The sequence below is a fragment of the Apus apus genome, chromosome 1 (assembly GCF_020740795.1).
Source record: "Apus apus isolate bApuApu2 chromosome 1, bApuApu2.pri.cur, whole genome shotgun sequence".
In the NCBI taxonomy this organism is placed as follows: Eukaryota; Metazoa; Chordata; class Aves; order Apodiformes; family Apodidae; genus Apus; species Apus apus.
In genome coordinates, this window is record NC_067282.1 from 140,224,772 (window position 1) to 140,247,804 (window position 23,033).

Sequence of the window (23,033 nt, forward strand, 5' to 3'; positions counted from 1 at the left end):
TCAAAAAAATAAAAATAAAAACCCAACAAACAACCTGTTTCTGTGATTTTTTTCACGCTTATTTTATGTAGGGTTTTCAACAATAGATACACCTTGATAACCTCTCCATTTACTTATCCTCCCACTCTAGAATGTGACATGCTTGTGAAAGTGTGTCACGTTATCAAGCCAGCTAGCAAACACATTTAAAGCCGTATTACTGGATCCATAAATGGGCCTTAGGAATAGTTATATCAATTTTAAGGTGTCTTTGCCCTGTCAGAGCTATATCCCACCAGAATTTTCTACTGAGATGCAATCCCTAAAGGCCTTACTTCTGCTACTCATGATTGTATGCTCAGAACTCTGCAGCTCTGAAAAAAGCAGATTTTAGGGGTCAACTGCTGCAACCAGACAAACTTCAACACTGTGATCCAAATGCCACATGGATCATTTCAGGGACATTCTAAAAATCATCTATTTCAAATACTCACTAAATTCTAGTAAGGCTCTGAATATTTAAAACTTCCATTTCCAATGTGTCTCCAGCACTATTCTAATTAACAGATAGAACACCATCTTTGTTATTCATACTGTAATGTATTAAAACTGAAAGCATAAATCTTTTCTTACATTCTCATGGTATTTGTTTAGCTTCTGCACTTCCTTTGGCTTGGACAATTGTAAGAGGCTGAGTTTTGTTTTGTTTCCCAGGTCTGTTTCACTTTAGGGGCATATTAATTTTTGTCAGTGTTTCCAATGAAAAGAATTCAAGAACTATTTCTACAGAGTGGGCCACATTCCATGAAAGCCAGTAGAAAGAGGCTTATACAAAACTTGGATGTGACCCACCGGATCATTTCATATCCGGTTTTCCTTTTGTTTAACATACAATTGTACTGGGCTCCAAGTCAGTCAGTTAAAATGATAAATTAGTGTGAATATTAGAAGTGGACTGCTCCCAAGACTTGTATTTGAATACCCAAATACTGTGGGGGACATAAGATCTCAGCTTCAATTATGAAACTCATTTTCCCACCAATACTACAATCAACTGAATTAAACTCCCTAAGGCCAAATGTAAGGCTTGGGTTCCGTATTTAATTACTGTGTATGCTATACCTAAGTATTGCTGCACAATTTGGCATAGAATACAATTTATGAGTATATCATATCAGTAGTAAAATACTCCACAGCTCTCACTACCTTTGAGGGTTGAATTTAAATTCAAAATAATAATAGGGGGAGGCATTTTGAGGGAGCAGCTTCAGAATACTTATAGAATTCTTAAGAGCCTAGGGAGTTTTGTAGGTGGAAGATAACACCTTGTCCCTTTTCTCATGCTGTTGATAATTATCACCAGCTTACCAAATTATCATTTAGCAGAGATGTTGACCTTACAAAGTAACTTTCCCCCTTGCCTGAATTTTAGATGGATGAGCCAGAAGCTACATGTTTTTGTACCTCCAGAAGAGAATGTTGTGATTAAGTACCCTGCCTGGGTTTCCAGATAAAGGAGAAACATCATACATTTATAGATGCCATTTGTATTATTGGCCTTGGTAAGGATTTTTTTCCAAGACATTTATTTTTGCTCAGTAATTCTTTCATACCATTAGCATCAATCACAGATTACAGTGAAATACGAGTATTAGTTTCTAGCAGAGCACTGTTATGACCTTTTACAAAATTACTTGCTTCAGTTTCACAGCTGTATGTTGCTAGTATCTAAAAACAGGGGTTTGTTGGGGTTTTTTTCTTAAGAGCTTATTCTTTTGGCAATAAGTAAGTTGTGGAAATGTTAAGCCTAACCCATTTACTGTAAAGTTATCCTTGGGGGAAAAAAAAATACAACACACCAAACAAACATCTGGATCTCTCTAGACAGTCAAGGTGCCAAGTAACTCCACAGCTGCTATTCTGGCCAGAGCATGTACTGCCTCACCCTGAAGTAGCTAATGCTGCCCAGAGACTGCCACTTCCCTCTGAGTCAGTATAGCAACCTAGCCATGGACAGACACAAACAGGTATAAGGCATCCTTAAGAGGCAGGAATTACCATCCCAAAATGCCAGCTGCCCCCTGTTTACAGTCAAAACAAGTCCCCCTTATCTCTGCTTTGTGAGAGATTAACTGCTGTTCTGACACTAATTAGTGATCCATTGAATATCCAGGCAAAAGACTTCTGCTCATGCTGTGGGTGACTCAGTGGCACATAAGATGTAGATTCCACCCCCAGTAGGTTTGTGGCTGGACACTTGATCCCTTTAGGTCCAAGTCTGACACAGCAGGCAACCACATTCTTACCCAGGTATCTACTGAAGGTCTGCCAGTCTACAAGGAATCCACATTGCACATGTACAGACCTATTGTTTGTATACATGCATTTTTTATGAGAAATAAACAAAGATATTGCCCCTAAAGGTAACAGATACGTACCATGAGGCCTCTAATGATGCCACAGCACCAGGCAGCCACCCTAGGAAGAACTTGAAATTTACAAAAAATTCCCATCAACTTCAGAAGCCTCTTACAACTGAGCTAAACTAGAGCAGCATATTACTCAGACCATATATTACACTTGCCTGTGATTACATGAGATTGCATATCATGCATATATGTGTGATTTTTTTTTTTTAATATTACATTTGCTTTGTTTCACAGATAGACTTCAAAATACCAGGGATTATCAGGTCTAGTAAATCTATTTGTTAAAGCACCTACATTTCCTGAACCTTGCCTACACAAACTGCCCAACCAAGGCCATGATCAATGGACATCTCTACAGAGCACTGCACTTCAGCACTATCAGATAAATGTGGTACCTGGCTTTTGAGCCACATGCCTCACCCGTATCACTCAAGCACTTGAAAGACTCAGCCTTCTCATTTGCCAAAGGAATTAATGACCAACATATTATGAGAGGGGTTTTCCCCAGTATTACCCAACAAATCACTGTCAGGCTCCAGAGGATTTAGGATTCTAAAGAGTTGCAGCTACAGGTCTTGGAGTTTAGGCACCAGAGCCATCCCTGCCCCTCTTGGCATGCAAGGTCATCTGAGATAACAGTTACTACTGTTCTATAAGGACACACCGTCTTATCCTTAGTGTGGGAATATTGAGCCGCCAACTCTAGGGAATGGCTGACCTTTCCAGTGTGAATATTTCAGTGCAGTAACTTACATTCGCTACATTTTTTTCTTTATAGTTTCTCAGGCAAAAAAAGGGATGAAGCCTAATGGTGAAAGGAGGACTAGGGAGGCCTTACAGGAAAGAAATGTTATAAGCTAGGAAAAGATCATTTATTATGGGTGCATGCCTCAGTGCTGTTGTTCTCCAATAGTTGTGAGTATATCTCTCTGATCACATTTTTAAATCTTAAAATGTGAAAAGAACTGGTAAGATAGTATGAGTGATATTCAGTTCGGCAAGCAGTAAACATGTACAAAGGCAAAGAGCCACTGTTTATTAAAACCATGCTAGCATTTCACTTTGTCCCCTCTATTGATTAATACAAAATATGATGCAACAGGAAAGCTACTTGTATGCAAGACCAATTATTACAGACCAGCAAAAGGTAATGGGTTAGGTGGTCAGCATTTTCTGAGCAGAAATGTTATTCTGCAAGGTTTTTAAGAATATCCTGTACGAAAGGACATGAAACTTAATTCTTATGAACTTTAATTGATAAAACATTCAGATCCTAAATAACTTAAGTGAGTCTATAAGCATATTGGAAGCAAAACAAAAGGTTGCATCATGGGTTTGGGCCTAACACGACAACAAGGGAACAGCCCCATGGCTGCTCACTCAACTCCCCCATCGCACACACACTCTGGGATGAGGAGGACAAAGCTCATGGGTTGAGACAAAGGACAAGGAGGGTTCTTCACCAATTAAGGTCCTGGGCAAAACAGACTCAACCTGGGGAAAAATAATTTAATTTCACACTAACCAAACACACAGGACACAGACACACACAGAGCAGGGCTTGCATATGCTACCCCAACCTCTCCCTTCTTCCCGGGCCCAAATCACTTTGTTCCCGGTTTCTCTCCCTCCTTCCCCCAGTGGCACAGGGGGACAGGGGATGGGGTTTAGAGTCACTTCACAGGCCGGTGGTTCTTGCTGCTCCTTCCTCCTCAGGAAGGAGGATTCCTTACAGACCTTCTGTGCTTCCCCATGGGGTCCCTCCCATGGGAGAGAGTCCTTCACAAACCCCTCCTTCATGAGTCCTTCCCGCAAGGTCCGGAGCTGCTCCAGCCTGGGCTTCCCACAGAGTCAGGGGCTCCTTCAGGAACAGCCACCTCCCCTGGCGCCAGGGTCTTCCAAAGCTGCACAGAGTCCACAGGCAGCAAATGGACTGGACACAAAATCCAAGTCCAGTGGCCAAATTCACCCCTCCTGGTGCCTTCAGGGAATGTTCCACCACGTTCCTCCATGAGTGCAGGGGGACAGCTGCCATCTCGCCATGGGCTGCAGGGAAACTTCTGCTTGGGCACCTTCTTCCCCTTCCTCCTCACCAACCACCAGCACCGCTCTCCTCCAGCAGAGCTTTTCTCCCCCTAAGTGCCTTTCTGCTCAGGTGTTATACCTGTTCTTTCATATGTTAATCGCTGAGGAGCATCTACTATCCCTCTAATGGATCTTTGGCGGGGTTTTGGAAGCAGGGGGAGCTTCTCAGCTTCTTCCCCCGCTACCAAAAAACCCACCAAACCAAACCAGGTTGGTACATCAATCATCTGCAAGGAAAAAAGAGATTTATTCTCCCCCCCCCGCCGTGTGCAGTGTGTTATGCCTTGAACTTTATTATTAAACACAGAAAATACTTGGTATGTAATTAATCAACATTTGGAAAGTTCTGGGTTATCTCCCTGAAAAAACAATTGCATTTTCATGGCACTAATAAATTAAAAAATAAAGAATTCAGAACAGGCGTTAGGAATATTCCTAATTTTATGCAGTCATCTGGATATGAAGTCATGACACCAAGTAATTTTTTACAAGTACTGTGAGAATAACCAGGAGGCTCTATTAACTTTACCACACAGTCTCATTACAACTTTTAAAATACTCAGCAGAATAAAATGATAGTCACCATGAGCTCTCCAGATCCATGGGATCCTGAGCAGCAAACATGGAAATTACAGCAGCCTGTACAAGATGGAAAGCTAAGGGGATGGAATAAGGAAGGAAATGCCTTTTGGAATTGGAAAGTTATTTACAATTTAACAATACATCCCCAGCACAGGGGGATAAAAACAGTAAAAAAAAAACACATTACATTTTGTTTAAATGCATAAAACCATCTATTCCTTAATGCATAAATGCAAAACTACATAAAGGCTTAAAATTTTCTCCAAGTTAAACCACAATTCATGCAAAACAAGATTCAAGTTTGCTCAAAAACCCACAGAGATCTTATCTGTAAGACTCTGCACTATGACAAGACACATTAAGGGAACAGCACAAATTCAGAGCTAACTGGAGCAAGGTTTCTGTGCACATAGGGATTTAAGGAACTTCTGGACCATCTACCCACTCAGCTTAAAGACAAGGCATAGCTTCAGGAAACAGTTATATGGAAGTTTTGTAAACATTTGCAAAGTTTCCAGAGTAGTAAAATTTTACAGCAGAAATGTAAACAGAGTAAGTTCACCCTTAGCTCTCCTCCCACAGCTACAATAAGCTCATTTGGTGCTCTGTCTTTGCCACCATACCAAAGTAGAGGATCACACAGATGGAAATCCTAAATGCATGGCTATCACTTCCCCCATAAAACAACAATGTGAATCCCCTAGATACATTAAAGAATGTATGCTGCTGACTGCTGATCTCAGTTATATTGCTATTTGGGTCAAAAGGAAAAAGAAAAATCAACTAGCTACATGCAGATGTCAGAGTAAATCCTGGTGAAATATGGCAGGCCTTTTGCATACTTCTATGTCTTCCATCAGCTTTCTGCTTTCATTTGACAACACTGTGGAATTCCCAGGAAGCAGAGATCAGGTATCTTAATCTAGTTGAGATTTCAAACCTTTGCAGCAGGGTATGCCTAATGCAATACATAAGGAGATTGGCATAAAAGCTTAAAGTACATCAGGATATATCCTACTCCTCCAAGTAAAAATTATGTCATCACCATCATGAAATAAAGATAAACTTCTTAAAATGAACTCTTCCATCTTGAGCTGCTGTTGGATTTTCTCCCTTCCTGAAGTGTCCATCTAGGCTGTAAATTCCTCAATGCAGGAAACATTTCATCTTCAGTAGAAGGAGACTGCCAAGCAGACGGTCCGTGTTAATATACACACTGAGCACAGTCAAACAAAGCACATGTATGTATGCATCTCCACCACATCCATCTATATATGCTGTTGAATAAGGGCTTATTTTGAGCAGATAAAGTTTTATTATTTTGTATGCAACTTCCAAGCAGTGCTTCCAACAAGACTTCCAAGCAATTGGCTTGTTCCCAGAACTCCTAGAAAATCCTTTCCTGTCTGCAGCGTGCCAGAAAGTACTTCAGTACGAGCATGGATTCCCCACAAACTAAGAATTGAATACAAGAAAAAAAATACAAACTTGAAAGTGAGGCTCACAGATCTGCATGTTCTTCTAAAGGCTCTGAAAAAGCCCTTTTGCACAATGAATATTTGCAGCCCAGATGAAGCGTTTGAAGCTTTGGATAAAATATTTGATTGGCTGAAGTAGTCAGATGAGGTCTGGGGAATTTTTGGTTTTTCCTGGGTACAGGAATCCACTGCAGACACACAGGAGTGCAAACAGAGACTGAAACTGTATCTTATCCTATTAGGCCAATGCATTGGTTCCTTTTATCAGCTCTTAAAACTGAGGTCTCAGGGAAAGACCTCTGGGGGCCACAGTTCACCTAGCAACAGGACAGCAAGCCAGGCAATATCAGTGAGGAGAACGTGATACAGGTCTCTCTCCCAAATCACAGCAAGACAGGGAAAGATTTTTCTAGATCACAACTCCACACTAGATTCCTTGTTTCTGTCCTGATTAACTTAAAAAAAAAAAAAAAAGATATGCAGCCTCGTAACAAACCTTGCACCAACCTCAAGTGGGCTTGGGGGCAAGAGGCTTTTGAGGTTCATTAGGCTTATTGCATACATACAGCAGCTATTTTGAACACGGGCAATAGCTCTCCAGGCTTCCAGAGCAGCTGAGTCATTGCACAGAAGCTGTGCAGTCAGCCTGGTTTTGTGCCATGGAAGTGTCCACAATTTCCAGATATACAGCAGGCGGAGGGCAGCACTCATCAGCAACTCTGGCCAAATATAGAAAACTCCCAGATTACACCAAGGCCTCTGAGAAAGCAGAAAATGAAAGAGGGGAAAAAAAAGATGTGTCAAGGAAAACTCAAACATACATTAACTGTAACTGGAACTCACATGACTTTTCTCCCTAGAAGTTACAGTTCTGGTGGGTCAGAGCATTCCTATAAATCAAAACATCTACATTTGACTGCCTTTTAGACTTTGCATTTGTTATCATTGTCACACATCAAGCCACAAAGCTGCAGATAAAAACCTGCCTATCAGGTCACCAGTGGTAACAGGGCCAAGCAAAATTTCTGATTTGTTTCCCCACAAACCCTTCATTTGTGCTGAAGGCACCTGGATTCCCAGGCTGTTTTATATATCCAGGCTGTGTTGGTTTGCAGGCACAAATGAGATTTTATGCATTTAGTCCACCATGGTGCACACACTGCACACAGGAACTGTACAGGGTGTTGTGCAGCAGCTATTACATCCAAGCTCCTTGCCTACTGCCTAGTAGTATCAAATCTAAGTTTGTTTTCTCATCTCTTATTTTAACTCACTCTTGAAGTGACTGCCAAATGAATGAAAGGCAACAGTACAAAACATACAAGAACACTCTACCAAGGAAGCTAAACAAATCTTCATTGCAATTAGACTACAGCAAAGACACACCCAAAACAGTTAGCAATTGCCCTCAAGCAGGGCTTTTCTTTCCATGCAAAGCTTTTTCTTCAACCAAGGATTTCTTTAGGTAGGGAATCCCCAATTTATTTAGCACACATGCCCCACCAACCCCCACCACCACCTCAAAAAATAATAATGTTCCAGGTTCTTGAAGCATTCTGCCATTTCATGACACTTCCAATTATTTAAGCAGTACTTCATGCCCCTTCCATTAAATGTAGTCTTTCACCCTTTCTTTGTTTGTTTCCCTCGTCAGTTTTCCCTGCTGCATGGGGCTCAGCTCCTGTATTTTCCAGAAATGTGCTGGCCTGACACGAAAGCATAACTCTCCTTTTAAGCCTTGTCTTTAGCCTTAACACTATAGCAAAACTATTTGAATGGCATCATTTGATGAACACAACTGCAGTGATTATAACATTGAAAAACTGCCTCAGAAGGGCTTTTCATCCCTTCCTAACTCAACAAAAAAAACACCTGTCGAAAAAGTAAAATAATATTTGTTCTTATACATACACACAAGCCTAACGGTTAAAGTAAAATTACTACTCAAGCTCAAAGTAAAAAACAGATGACACATACAGCACTGAGCATCTGATAATGTTTTGGTAGCACAGCTAAAATTACTGTTTTGGGATCCTTCTCTCACCCATCCCTGTATTTTGAAAGTTCTCCGAGCTAAAACTCCTGAAGTTCTCATCAGTCCTTTTTCCTGCCATTGCCTGGTCACACTGAAGGCTTGTTTTCTTTCAGGACAGACATTCCCTGCTGTGCTTTTCCTGGTTTCAGACTATTTTTAGTATTTACTTTAAGTTGCTATAGCAACAAGGAATCACAGATGGTAAGTGTTAAAATTATGCCACAAGAGACATTTATCATCATAGCTTTGTATAATGTGAGCTCTTGTTCTCTGAAATTTTCTCCATGCTGGACACTCCCCTGTTTATTTTATGATGGCTGCACTCATGAATGCATATGCCTAATTAATAGTATAAGCCTCTCAAGTTTATCAGCACATATTTGATGGGAGATGGTAATTGCATTAATGAGAATGTAGCAACACCTATTTCTTTCCATTTCTCAGTGCTATGGAAAGAGCCAGACTTCTGATACTGCATTTCATGCTTATCAAATTCAAAAAATAAATCACATTCATTTCAGTGATGCCAAGTTTGTTTGGTTTGCTTTGTTGGTTTGTTTTGATTTTTTTTTTTTTTAATGGTATTTAGTACCATTTAGGTGACTGGAAACCAGAATGGGTTCCATAAGTTGTATGTGCACTTGATGCAACTGTGGCCCCTCAGGGGGATCACATATGTCTCCCATATAGTCACTCTCCCAATCTAGTTACTCTAGGAAGAATCCAACAAAATCTAAGTACAGCCACCACTGTCTTATAAAATGCAGTCTGCGCTTGTGAGACCCGAGTCTGAAAAGTTGAAGATACTGGACCTGGGGTCATCTGACAACTCTGAATATCAGGACAACTTTCAATACTGACTAGGGAAAATATTGGCGATTGTTATTCTGCTTTTCATGCAGCTTGGGCTAGCTAAACCTGTTTCAGTTGTCACCCAAGATAGAAGTGCTTGGTTAGCAGTAACACTAATATCTTCTCTAAGTTTTCAAAAGCCCGTTATAATGGTAAGTACTCAGAAATCATCAGTTTACAGAGGCAAAGTTCCTGTCCAAAAAGGTGAAATGCTTACTCAGAGCAAATCACTAGCAAGACCATGAGAGTTCAGCTGTTCCAGCCTCCCTGGGAAATCCCACCATCACATCCCCATGAGAGAAACCAGGACAATATACAGAGAAGTTTCTCAAGTCTCCTCAAGACCCAAGCCAGTTACTGTGGTTCAACACATACACACAAAACACAGGTCAGGTTCTCCCAGTGGGACTTGGCAGCTTGATGCAACACAACAGTTCCAGCATTAAAAGGGAACTTTTTGTTCCTAACTGTCTCAAGTACCAGATAACTTCAACTATGTTTGGCCTCCTAAGGATACAGCCGTCACAGAACATCAAGCTAAATTCCACAGGGTCAGCATCCTTAAAAATGTCTTAACGGATACCAACATTCACAGCCTTACTAGGAAACAGCAACAAAAAAATACCCATATCAGTAGCCTTGAGCTGTCCTTTTCTAAACAAATTACCTTCATTACCATTCACCATGGCTTCCACTGAGCCCTCACTGATGTTTGACAGATCTCCACAAACTGAACTCCACAAAACACAACTGATCTCTCAGTAGCCATTATGATGGCAAATGTACTATTGGAGTACAGTATTTCACAATTTATGCCAATTTAAATGTCTTTAAATATGGTTACAGCCCAGTAATAAGCTGAATCAAAGCAAAATTCAAATCTTTCTGTCAATCTCTTCATAATAGAATGGTAGCCTCTAGTGCTAAGACAGTGTTCAAACAGGACAGAAGAGGACAGTAAAGAAAGATAGAAAGGCTCAGCATGAGAAAGGGATGAGATTAATCTCATGAAGCAACAAATTTCAAAGTTTGAAATATAATTTTTAAAAAATCATTAATACATGAACATTTTTCTCTGTAATAATGTACTAGTTTAGACACTAAAAGCAGCAAAAAGTCAGTACTATAAGTCTTAGTAAGAGCTCTGCTCACTCCAAAGCATATCTATTGCTATAAAGTTATGCCTTACAGTTCTCAAGGTAGAATGGTATTTGCAAGGAAGATCAAATGCAGAGTAAATTCTATATAGTCAGGCTAATATCAGTAATACAGGGAATTATCCAGACTATGACTACTGAGTGTATTGCTGCTCTTAAAATATTTGAATTACTTTTCATAAAAGCTAATGAGAAAATAACTCGTCATAGCAAAGATGGGAACAAATTGTCTGGAATGGTAGTAACTGTTATTCAAAAGCAATAGACAGAGAACCTTAAAAAAATTCTCTCTTATACCTACAAAAAAGCAGTGGGTCACACATAGGCTAGAACAGATAATTTGGGCTGGTCACAGGAGGCAGTGTTGTCAGCTACCAGGAAGAACTGGAAGGAAAAAACATGTGGCGGACTCTATTGGGGGATCATAAAATTATATTAAGAAAAAGATGCACAGCAGAATCTTTACTGCTGTGGACCCATGAGACAACAACAAAAAAAATCTCAAGTAACATTTGGTTTCCAGCTTAAATTTGTATTGTGTATAAGCATGTTGACCAGAGCATACCACATAGCTTGGTGTCATCAGCAGCCTTGCTGAGGGTGCACTCAATTCTACTGTCCATGTTACCAGCAAAGATGTTATACAGCACCAGTCCCAACAGTGACCCCTGAGAAATACCACTTGTCACTGGTCTCCACTTGGGCATCAATCCTCAAAGGGAATCTAAGCAGCCTTCTGTGTAAAGAGCAAACAGCTTCAAAGGGAAGACCAGGAAGCAGAAACAAGTTATTACAGAGAGCAATTGCACCCTTAACCAAGTTAGTGGCAATTCTGCTGTATAATGTTCCATGGGGAACTTAAGTATGATCACAAATGTTTTCAGAATTAAAGACTAATTCAGTCCTTTCCAATGTCTCACCTTTCTGTGGCTCTTTACCTAGTGTAATTTTACATTTGTGAAGTCCATGCAACACTCCACTAAATGAAAACAGTTGACTCATACTTGCCATTGCACTCAACAAGGCACTTGGTAACATCAACTCAGACACCCAAATTCTTGTTCAGACTAATGTAAGCACTTTCTGACTTCCAATCCTTCAACAAAAATCTATGGATCTGACTGAGAAAAACACATACATAAAAATGCATACTGGGCATAAACTGTTTTCATCACTTTTGGGCAAAAGTATCTGTTGGGCCATGCCTCAGTCTGGGTATTTAGGCATGAAAGTGGCATGAGGTAATCCCTGTACTAAGTGGTTTAATTGGGGGTTGAAAAAAAGCCTTTCATTCTGACTGAAATCAGAATTATTATATACTGGGCTGATTTTAAAACCCAGTGATGTAAACCTTGCATGGTCTCCCTCTGTGATTAACAAATATTTCAGTCATACACCTTTCCTAGCCCTCATTGAGCATATACTTGCCACTGAGGATCTCAAACTGCACAGAGCAAGTAGTCCTACTGTACTTACATTTTTAAAAAGATAAATTACTTTTCTCAAGGAAATTTTAGAGTTCCTTGCCATATGCCCATGACTTAGAGAAGACAGATCATGACATTTACCAGCCCTGTAGAGATGAAAAAATAAATGGCAATTTCAGCATTCCATGTAATAAAAAGCAATTTAAAGGATTATTTTTTCTGTTAGCTAGTTGCCATGAATTTCTTGATTAAGAAATGCCAGACCACACCATTGCTTCCATATAAGGGGACTGGGATATCACTATTCCTATGATTTGTTTTCTCTTAAAGCAAGCCAGCTGTGCAGGAGTGATTTTTTACACACAGTTTGCTCCAGGTTCACAAGGCTAGCAGATTGCTTACACAGCCAAGATGAGAGACCCCTAGCACAGAAGGCAGCAGGGGCAGAAAACTGTGTTGCCTTTTGCCATTATTGGTTTAGATAAGCAAGAAGTTTTGGGAGGAGTTGAACTGTTTCACCCCTCAGTTCATGCACCTGAAGCAGGCTAGGACATGGATAATTATTCCTAATAATCCAGCAGGAACACAATCAGGCTTCTCACAGCCTCAGCACAGAAATACAGAAAAACCTGTGCTGTCTATATCCCAAACTTGTAAAGACTACACTAAACCCCACACCCATCCAGACACATTTTTAACTCTACATACAAAGTTCTCCTCCTAAAAATAACTTTGTGAAAGCAGCATCCTAGGAAGCTCCTGCTCCTAGGTTTCCAAAGCAGCTGCAGGGTGTTTGCACAAAGAATGAGCACACTGGAGCAACATACACAACATCAACTACCAGGTTCCATGAGCCAGGTAAGGCCTTCAGCCTCAGTGACTTCTGTGGGGTTCACAGTGGTAGCAATATGGTAGTGTGTCAACACCATCAGCAAGTTTTATTTGGTCATTAAGGGAGCCCTCTAATATAAGTAAATATAGTTTCCTAGACATGTATATTATTCCCTTGCTAAAACTAAACTAAATCTGTTTAGCAGAACACACTTGTTCAGGATGAATGATAAGTTGTTTGGCCAGATTGTTCTTTCAGCTTGTTGAGGGACAGGGGGAAACATTCCACCCACACACCCAGTTTTCAAGAGCAACATGCTAACAGCATTTGACACATTTTCACTTAAATCTAGCACATGCGCCGGGTAAAAGATGCTGCTAATGGTGATACTGCCAAAGGCTCTCATCCAGCATATACTGAAGCCAAAAGGAACACTCCCACAACATGCAGCAGATTTTGAACAGAGGCCATGGTGGTTGGACGCATCTGCTACATCCTTTCATTCTTTACTTGTTGAAATACAGAAACTTGGGAGGAGGTTGCACAGCCCTTATAATCTTTTTTTGCACTTCCAAAACAGAACAGCTCAGTAACTGCTCTACAAACACAATAAAAGCAATGTGGCCAAAGACATTGGTACTACGTATGTTTTTTAAGTTATAAATAGAGCACACTGCACAGGGTTTCATTGCTTACAATATCCACCAAGGAAAGGCAGGCTGACTGAAGAGACCCTTTTTAAGCACTCATTAGTTGTACTTGTTATGTCTAAAGGTTTCAGAAAACCTACATTTTGGAAGTTTATCTCTATTAAAGTTGAAGAAGTTCTTTCAAGTTTTGCTTCACAGTAGATTTCCTCCAAAATCTTGCCAGAGGCAACTAGGATCTGTTAGTGCCCAATGTAGCTGGTCACAATTTGTTCTCACTGATATCATGGAAAGGCAAAGGAGACATTAAAACAAAAAGTCACACTGACACCATTCTTCAAGCAGAGATAACTACTTTGGTAGCTCAAAAAGCAGTTACTGTCTTAAGATGTACTTTAAAAATATTGTAGGTGAAAGCTTTAAAAATTCAGATTTTAGAAAAACAAGCTTTTGATTATAAGCTAACCCCTGATTACATTTAGCTTAAAAGCAACTTACTTGCTGGGATACTGAAAATTATAACAGTCAGACATAACTGACTCATTTCAAAAGTCCAGAGGCCCTGTAGTTATGTACACAACTACTCTATCATTAACAAACCATTGCTGTAGTACATACAACTACAGCAATGGTTTAACTCAGTGTTATCACAAGCTGTCGAGTCTAAATGATCTCACTGACTTAGACTACCCTGTCTTTAAGGTGTTATAACAGAATTTGATGCACAGCACGTTTCTTCTCTTTTTCAAGAACATGCTTCACAGAATCATCATAATTGGAAGGGACCTCTAGAGATCACCTAGTCCAACCCCCCTGCTAAAGCTGTATCACCCAGTGCACATCACTCAGGACTGCATCCAGGTGGGTTTTGAATATCTACAGAGAGGGGGACTCCACAGCCTCCCCGGGCAGCCTGTTCCACTGCGCTGTCACCCTCACAGTAAAGAAGTTTCCTCATATTTAAATGGAGCTTCCTATGTTCCAACTTGTGCCCATTGCCTCTTGTCCTGTCACTGGGAACTACTGAAAAGAGTCTGGCTCCATCCTCCCTGCACTCACCTTTTAGATACTTATAGGCATTAATAACATCTCCTCTCAGCCTTCTTTTTTGAGGCTGAGGAGTCCCAGCTCTCTCAGCCTTTCTTCACGAGAGATGCTTCAATCCCCAAATCATCTTTGTTGCCCTGAATGTTCCTCTTATACTACGCACGCAGGAGAGTGTGACCAACATAACATTAATACCTCGGAAATCCCCATGATTACCCAGACTTCGAAAAATGAATGTATTTTCTTTCATTTAGCTATATCAGCCCTAGAGAAGCCTCTGAACTACTACTAAACAGCTAATAAACTACCAAAATACTACTAAGTTTGAAAAGTGGAGATTGGTTTGCATAAGTAGAAGAGGCAAGCAGTCTCTACCTCCACGAGTGAGCAAGGGAATGGAAGAACCCTGTTAACTACAAGAGTTTGTTAATGTAAGCAGTTGTTTACATTTGGGATCTATCATCTTGCTAGAATGCTAAATTGTTAGGTCAGCTCTGTATAGTGGCACAATCATGGTGAAATAGAATCACATTAAGAAGGTGATTGTGAAAACCAATTTGCAAAACCATCAAAAACACCCAGTGAAGTCAACTACAAGGCTCAAAAAGAGCATGAATTGCATATTTCACAATTTAAGTTTGTCTTCTGAAGACTTGATTGTATATCAAATACAACTGCAGCTTTCCCAACAAATTTGTTGCAAGTGTCTTTTTGTGTTATCCTAAATATGTAATAGTTGGTTTTGCATTTTCTTCGTAATTTTTTCCTAAGCACATGGAATAGAGAGCAGAGGAAAAAAGTTAAAAGCCCCAAGATTGACAAGAGGGCAAAGAGGCTCTGCCGTAGAATCACAAGGTCAGTCTCTAGTCTGGGAAAAAAAAAAAAAAAAAAAAAAAAAAAAAAAAAAAAAAAAAAAAAAGAGAGATGCTTCGGTCATCCCAAATGTTCACATACCCCCAAAATCATTTTATCTTCTATTCCCGAAGGCAGCAGCAATAAAAAAACTATATCAAAGGATGGGAAGATTGACTTACAGCAGCCACTGCTTAGTCCTAAATTGTTATTCCACAACTGTCAGCTACAATTTTCCCTTGATTCATCTGATGCTGTTCATTCACAGAGTTGTTAGCAGACAAGACAAACCACTAGTCTGATCCATAACAACAACTTGTACACTCCAATGGAAACAAAATAATCACATAAGCAAGAGCACTAGTGAAGGCCAGCTTTTTATGGGTTTTACTTCCTTAAACATCACTTGACAGAGCCAAAGAATTTGCAGCTTCTGCAGCCCCAGTTCCATAATAATGTCAGCCCTCACTTATTACTTCACTTGCAAATTCACTCCTCCTTGCCCAAGAAACCAGTATCTTGCCACCTTCATCTCCAGATGTGGTCCCCAGCCAGCCAAGGGACAGTATCAAATGGAGAGGCATGGCATGAGGGGCCAACTCCATCCTGTATTGACCAGAGCGCTGGCAGGACAAACCAAGCAAACACATCAAGTTCATGCAGCCTCTGTTGCCTTTCTTTGTCCTATATACAGATGCTGGGAGTTTTGTGCTATTTCAAAATAAAGGAATATTGAACCTGCTATCTTTTGCCAGCTCCAAAGAAATCTAACCAACAGGCTTGTGGGAAAGGGGAGAGAGGGACTGCTATCAGATGAGCATCTTCATGCATTAGAAAGTTTTTTTAAAAAAATCATACCTTCTTCAAAAAAGAAAGAAAGCTTACACACCAGCTTTGGATCTTCTAGAGACTCAAAATCCTACCACAAAACTAACACTCAGCTTGGTTAATCATAGTTCAGCAGCTAGTAACTCTGGTGAGAGCCCTGGGGCTGGGGAGGCAGAGGAACAGCCCCTACCCCACTGAGTAGCCCCCAGATCTGCAGGGGGAGACCATAGTCCTGGTCCACCCCTTCAATGCCCCATAAAGGTCTGAGTTTACTTTACCAAATGAGTTAACAGCCCAGTCTCAGAAAGAGTGACCGAGAGAACCATGGGGAGCAAACATAAGTTGAGGGGAAACACAAGAACTCTTCAGAGACTGCTGGTGCATGGAGGCACCACAGGGCTCCCTGGTTTCACAGCTGACTTGCATGTGGCTGCAGTTCATACTGCATCCTACTTCAAAAGAAGGTTCTTGATAGATACAATTTGCATGCTCACTTTTTTTTTTTTGTAAAATAGGCTGGCTAAGACCAGGTAGTTCAAGGCTATGAATGAACTTTTAGGTTCACCTCCATCCATGCAGGATGGCTCCCTCCACCTTTGCTAACCCTACTCCCTAGCCCACCACTGTTCAAAAGATCCACCTTAGTGAAGGAGAGCTGCTGCTACTGTTTCACCTAGCTCACTGGAATGAAAAAGGTCTCATAAGCACCCTAGCCAACAGGTACAGAGGTGATGATCTCCACCCAACTACCACCACAGGTTCTAGAAGAGAATGCTTGTATCCCACATTTCAGCATTGTCTGTCAATGTTTTTACCAAAATGTTTGGATGTTTTGGCTTTTTTCATTCCTGGACTTTCAAACTAGGTTGCAATTTACAATATGGCTGTTCATTATTTAAAACAGATTATTCCCCCTGCTACCTAAGGATTTAAAGTCAGCTTATACAGATTGTGTCTTCCTCCAGGCAATATGAACATTCATCTTACCTGAAGGATGTAATAAGAAGGAACAATCTTATGTGCTATTATTACATATGCCTAGTTTTAAGATTAAAAGTTACTCCCTGTCCACATGGACACCATGTGTGCAAGGAAATGCTTTAATTAAATTCATTGAACTACAATGTGAGCCATAATTTAAATAATAGAAAAATGAGGTATTGAATTTCCAAGGATATTTTGTAATTGGAATGAGAACAGCTGCCAAAAGACAGAAAAGCTTGAGGGCAAACTGAGTCTACGGGCTTGGGCAACAGCAGGTAAGCAGAACACTGGATCTGAGATGGATTACATGGGTTTGTCTAGTTTGGAAAGGAAGACTAAAGAATTAACAAAGTACTTTGCAATAAAACACACATGTGAAAAAGTTACCAGACTCTGAACCTGCTCTATTGATAAACTGAAAACAGCAAAGTCCTCTCCTGTGAGAGCACGTTCTTCTGTGGTTAGAGCAGGAGAAACAGAAACACTGCTTTGTAAGTGTGGTTTCACATAAGTTAGAATTGGTTCAGGTAGAACTGTGCATTATCTGATCAGACCTTGCTTAATTTTATGAAAATCTTGGAAGAAGATCCAATTACATCTGTGCACGCTCCGAGTAAAAGTCCTGCTATAAAATGCAAACAGTTTAGGGAAGCCTTCACCAGCTTCTGTAGTACTTCTACAAGTGATTGAAAAATATTCCCAATGTAAATGAGCCTTGGTGGTCAGGTTTCCCACAATCTGCTCCTGCCCTTGTAAACATCTCACTGCATGATCTAGGCAAACATCCTGGCCATCTGAGGTTGCAAGGTTCTCCCTGTAAATGAGATCAGCACCTTCTATCTTCACAGGATACCAGACAATGGGGATTTGTTGATGCTTTCAGAGATTGTGGGACCAAGGCAGAAAGCACCACAGCATAAAGACTGCCAGAACCAAACACCACGAAAACATTCACCAGACCATCAGATGGACACTATGCTAGACAGAAGAATTAAGTATTCTTTATTGTCCAAAACCACAACTTAAAATTAAGCCAATACTATGCAGAGATATTGGGCCTTAGTCTGTCTCCCAGTACTGCCTCAACTACTGCTGACTCAGTAAGAACAAACCTATGTACGAGAGACTCTGAATGAAGCTCTCAAACCTAATTCCCACAGCCTACCCTAACATTAACTATGAATATTTTAACAGGTCCGTTGTTCTAGCATGAAGTCAGAAGGCCTAATAACATTTTATTTCAAGTTTTTCAATAATTGGCAATATTTTAAGAGCACCTGGAGACAAAAGCTCATATGAGAATTACAGGCTTCCTTAGAAACTATGGCCTTACTGTTGCAGACAAAAAAAAAAAAAGGAAAATATAACCTAAACATAGCCTTGTCACAAGTGAACAGAAAAAAATAACTATTTTTCCAAATCTCATTAAGTTAAGCCAAGTACATAATTTGGGAGGAGCCTGACTCATGATACTGGAATGTTCAGTGTTCTCAATACTGGATAAGCTCACTGTCACCGACCCTTCCTGCATTTCACCCTGGGCAGCAGAACTGAGCTTAGATCTAGACTTGGATTTTGAACCCCGAACTCCAGCAGTGATCTAATATAACCAGGTCTACCATGTAATTAAGCATCTTCCATGAACAATTAAATCTTTTCCAGTAGATTGCTTACCTTGTAAAGATCATCTAAAAATAGTATAAAACATCCAATTATTTTATTTTAAAATTAAGCATGATTACTTTAAGCTCAAACAGCCAAAATAAGCCAGAATGCCCATAATTACATTATAATATGAAAGGCAACCTAAGTATCCCTTTCCTGAGTTAATGATGCCAAATAATGACTTTCATTTCACATTATTAGTTGTACAGCAATAGGAAAGGCAAGGTATTGGGGCACTAAACTTTACATGTCTTTACACAGCTTTGAAAATTCAGCCTTGGATCAGATGTCTGAAGACCTCCTTCAGAACTAACAGGTAGAAGAGAATCACATTAAGGCACATATTTCTTATCTAGGCAGGCAAATCTGTAAACTCTCATTTTAAACAAATTCATTTATTTTGAAACGTATTTCAGATCTCATCCTTTGTTTTCCAGCTAGGCACAGCAAGTTGCAGCTGCTGCCAGACCTCTGTTCATGCAAATGGGAAGAGATTCCATTTCCCATTTAGACAATGTCACAAAGATGACCCTCTTAATTAGCTTCAGGTTCTTTTCCAGAGGGTTTACTGGGGATCATAAGAGCAGTAAAGCCACTAGAAAAAAAAAAGTGTAAGGACAGCTTGATTCTTGAACCCATGACTTCAGATGAACTAGCTCAACCTTCCTATATTGCTCATTTTAAAAAGATCTAAACAAGGCCACAAAGACATACTTGAATTAACTGGATGCCAGGATGACTTGTGCAGCAACTCTGTGGCAGTCCACATCTCTGCTGACTCCAGGACCACTCGCACAAAAGGCAGGGTGTCCAGGGCACAGCTGGACAGTAACCCTCCAGGCTTCACAAATGCTTTGTGCCATCTTCAACTCCATCTGCTTTTTGGTGCAGGCAAAGTGCTTGTTCCTTAACAACGCCTTTCTTTGCCACAGTTCTACATTCAGTAGATTTTTCAGGCACTTAAAACTATTCCTCTTGTTGAAATCTTACAGGGCTGGTTAAAGACCTTCCAGTGCAACTCCCCTTGAAATGATTCAAGAACTTAAACCCAGACCTTTCCTTTTTTCCACCTAACACCCTTGCAACTATATGAAGATTCACGATAGCTTCTGCAAGTTAACAGCCTCACTCCCAGCAATCAATCTTCCTTCCACCATTCCTGTCTGGAAACCCTTTCTAACCATTGAATAGAGTCTCACCACTGGATCCAAAACTGTATTTTCTGATTAGTAACCATTGGGTTCACACTGCAATAAAACTAGCCTGCAGTTCTGAAGTATGTGTACACACCTGGGAGCAGAATTAAGCCGTATGGAGTTGCCAGGAGATTGCAGCCATGAGACAGCAGAAGCTGCTGGTAAGAGAAAAAGAAAGTAAAGCTCCCATTTAGTTAGGTCATCTGTTTTAGAAGACTGAACAAAGGTAGAAAGGAGATGGCCAGGTCTCAAAGGCTTGTTTTGCTTGTAAACAAATCAAAAGGTAATATTGCCTTGACCAAAACAAAGTACAGCCCTGCCTGCAGCTGCTATACCAGATCCAGATCCTAGGCTCAGCAGGACAGATCTCCTTTTAGGAGCTGAGCTGTAAACAAGCATCTCTCAGTTGGGCACATCCAGCACATTTCAAAGATTTGCCTCCCTCTCTGGATTTCCCGTAGGAAGTTCGTGACAACTCCTGTGCCAAGACTCACTTAAGGAGACCTGGCCATAAAAGCAAGTCTTGCTGACTCTACATATCTCAAGTACCATTTACGTCTTCAAGGATCACTCAAACTAGCACAGATTTTGCAAGGATACTTCTTACTGACAGCGTTTTGAAGCTTATTTTGCCGCTATCTACAAATATTGTTTATAAAGGCAATTGAAGTGCTGGATGCGATTTTTTTTTTTCCAACTCTGTAGACATTTAGTCAGATTAAGTCCTCAAAATTGCAGTCTTCACTCAGCAAAGGCTCCAACATCAAGAATTCCAGACGGAGCATCTGACAAACACCAGCAGTCTCAGACAACATGAAATATCCACTGATATCTTTAGTAGCCAATAATTTGCTCGGTCCATCATTCACTGGTACAACACCATCTGTTCAATCTTCCTCTCCACTAGAACCCCAAGTGAAGTAGCAGGCAATAATCAGTGAATCGCTACAATTCAGGAAGAGCTCTTTGCAGCCTCTGGCAGAAGCATTGTTTTCTCTGGTCTCGTACATCTACTACTAAACCAATTTGCTTTCAGCATTACTGATTCTGACCAGACCTCTTAGCTCCATCACCCTCCTTGATAGAGACTCCAAGGTCAGTCTCTTGCAGCCAGCCACCCCACAGACACAATGCACATCCAAACAACAAACTTATCCCCGAGTTTCTTTCTGCCACAGTGTACCACATCTTCACAAAATCTTTAGTACTAAGACACCAGAAGTATTCAAGGCCCTTAAAGAGAGTTCATTTCCCCAGGGAAACACTTTCACAGGAAGATGTAAAGTTCTTTGTCTGGGCTATTTCTATGCTCAGCTCCCAGATTATTCTGGACTTTATTAGCAGAGTTTTTTTTAGTAGCAACAGCACATCACTTTTTAGGAGGAAAGTCATCTTCACTCTACTTAACTGATTTTCTCTTGCTTTGTGGAAATTTCTTCCAGGCAGACACTGGGGAATCACATCTGACCATAGGGCAGCCTTCTTCATGAGAAGTCCTGATACTGACGGGTATGTGCTTGACACCAAACCTTCAACAGCTACTCCATGCCTAAGAAACCCAGCCCCCAGACCCCACCCCCAGCATGCACACACAGCACCACACACATGCAGGAGGTTTACTACCTCCAGGAAGGGTAGAGATGACAGTACAGGCATGTTCCCAACCCATGTACCTTGAATTAACTCTGCCCACATTAAACTCTCCCAAATGGAATTTTCTTAACATTTCATCCTGTTTTGAGCCAAGGCAGACCTTCCTTTTCCCTTTCCTTCTCTCACTAGCTCCTTTGACTTGCTTCTTCACTATTTTTTTCCTTTATATTTGATAATTCTGCATTGGCCCAGTATCAGTAATGTCATACTCCTTCCCAAATGTAAAGATAAAAAATTATATTAATTTCATATTAAATAACCCTAACCCTTTTCTCACTAAAAGCATAGATGCCCTTTTATCACAGTTGCCCGTGGAAACAGGCTGCCTAACTTCTGCCCATCCATTCTTCCTTTCATCCTTTCCCTGCAGGGAAACTTAAACTTCAAATAGCCAAATTCTAATCCATTTGAAAGAATTGCTCAAAAGCTATGAAGTCCTCCCAGGTTTTGTGAAGATAAATAAAAAATTCATAAAGACAGGGATGCAAAGGGTGTTTTGAAGGATATGAAACTGTTAGAGCGAGACCAGGGAAGGGCCACAAAGATCTCCTATGAGGACAGGCTGAGAGAGCTGGGGTTGTTCAGCCTGGAGAAAAGAAGGCTGGGGGGGGGGGGGGGAGTTGGGGGGCCTTCCAGTACCTGAAGGGAGCCTAAAGGAAAGCTGAGGAGGGACTTTTTAGCAATAGGATAAGGAGCAATGGCTGGAACAGGTTGCCCAGAGAAGTTGCAGATGTCCCTCACTGGAAGCGTTCAGGTTGGATGGGGCATGAGCAGTCTAGTCTAGTGGGAGGTGTCCCTGCCCACACAGAGAGGTTGAAACTGGATCATCTTTAAGGCCCTTTCCAACCCAAACATTCTATGATCTTACCTTGACAAAGCACAGAGGAGTCAAGCCAAGTACTACAGCACAACATTTCCCAGGTGCAGGCAAGCCAGGAATCAAGGGCCATCAGCACACAGGACAGGCAGTCCTACAGGGTGCTGGTAGCAGAGTCCATCAGCAGCTCCAGGCACAGAAAGCAGCAAAGTCCAAGCTCTATCTACAGAGTCCTCTCAGGAGCAGCAATGAGGGAATCAGGCAGAGTACCAGAGACATAAAAGGCACACTAGAGACCCCCATCCAGGAGAGAGGTAACAACAGGTCTGCTGTCTATTCAGGAGGCAGAGCCAAATGCAAGGTTTAATATCTGCGCTCCTACAACACAGGACAACTGCTCTGGTGCTGAGCTTGAATGGGGCTCCTGGGCCCATGGGTATGAACACAGGCCTCAGGTGAAACTCAGCAGGATCATTACAACCTATTAG

General features: G+C 40.9%; 1 protein-coding gene across 1 annotated transcript in view; it reads right to left on the reverse strand.

The window, feature by feature from the left end:
* CALD1 (caldesmon 1) overlaps nucleotides 1-22,614 on the reverse strand; it is a 252,893-nt gene extending 230,279 nt beyond the window's left edge. Inside the window, exon 1 of the mRNA XM_051613482.1 lies at nucleotides 22,597-22,614. The gene's annotated coding sequence lies outside the window, so the exon portion shown is untranslated. The remainder of the gene's footprint in view (nucleotides 1-22,596) is intronic.
* Nucleotides 22,615-23,033: the final 419 nt, after the last annotated feature.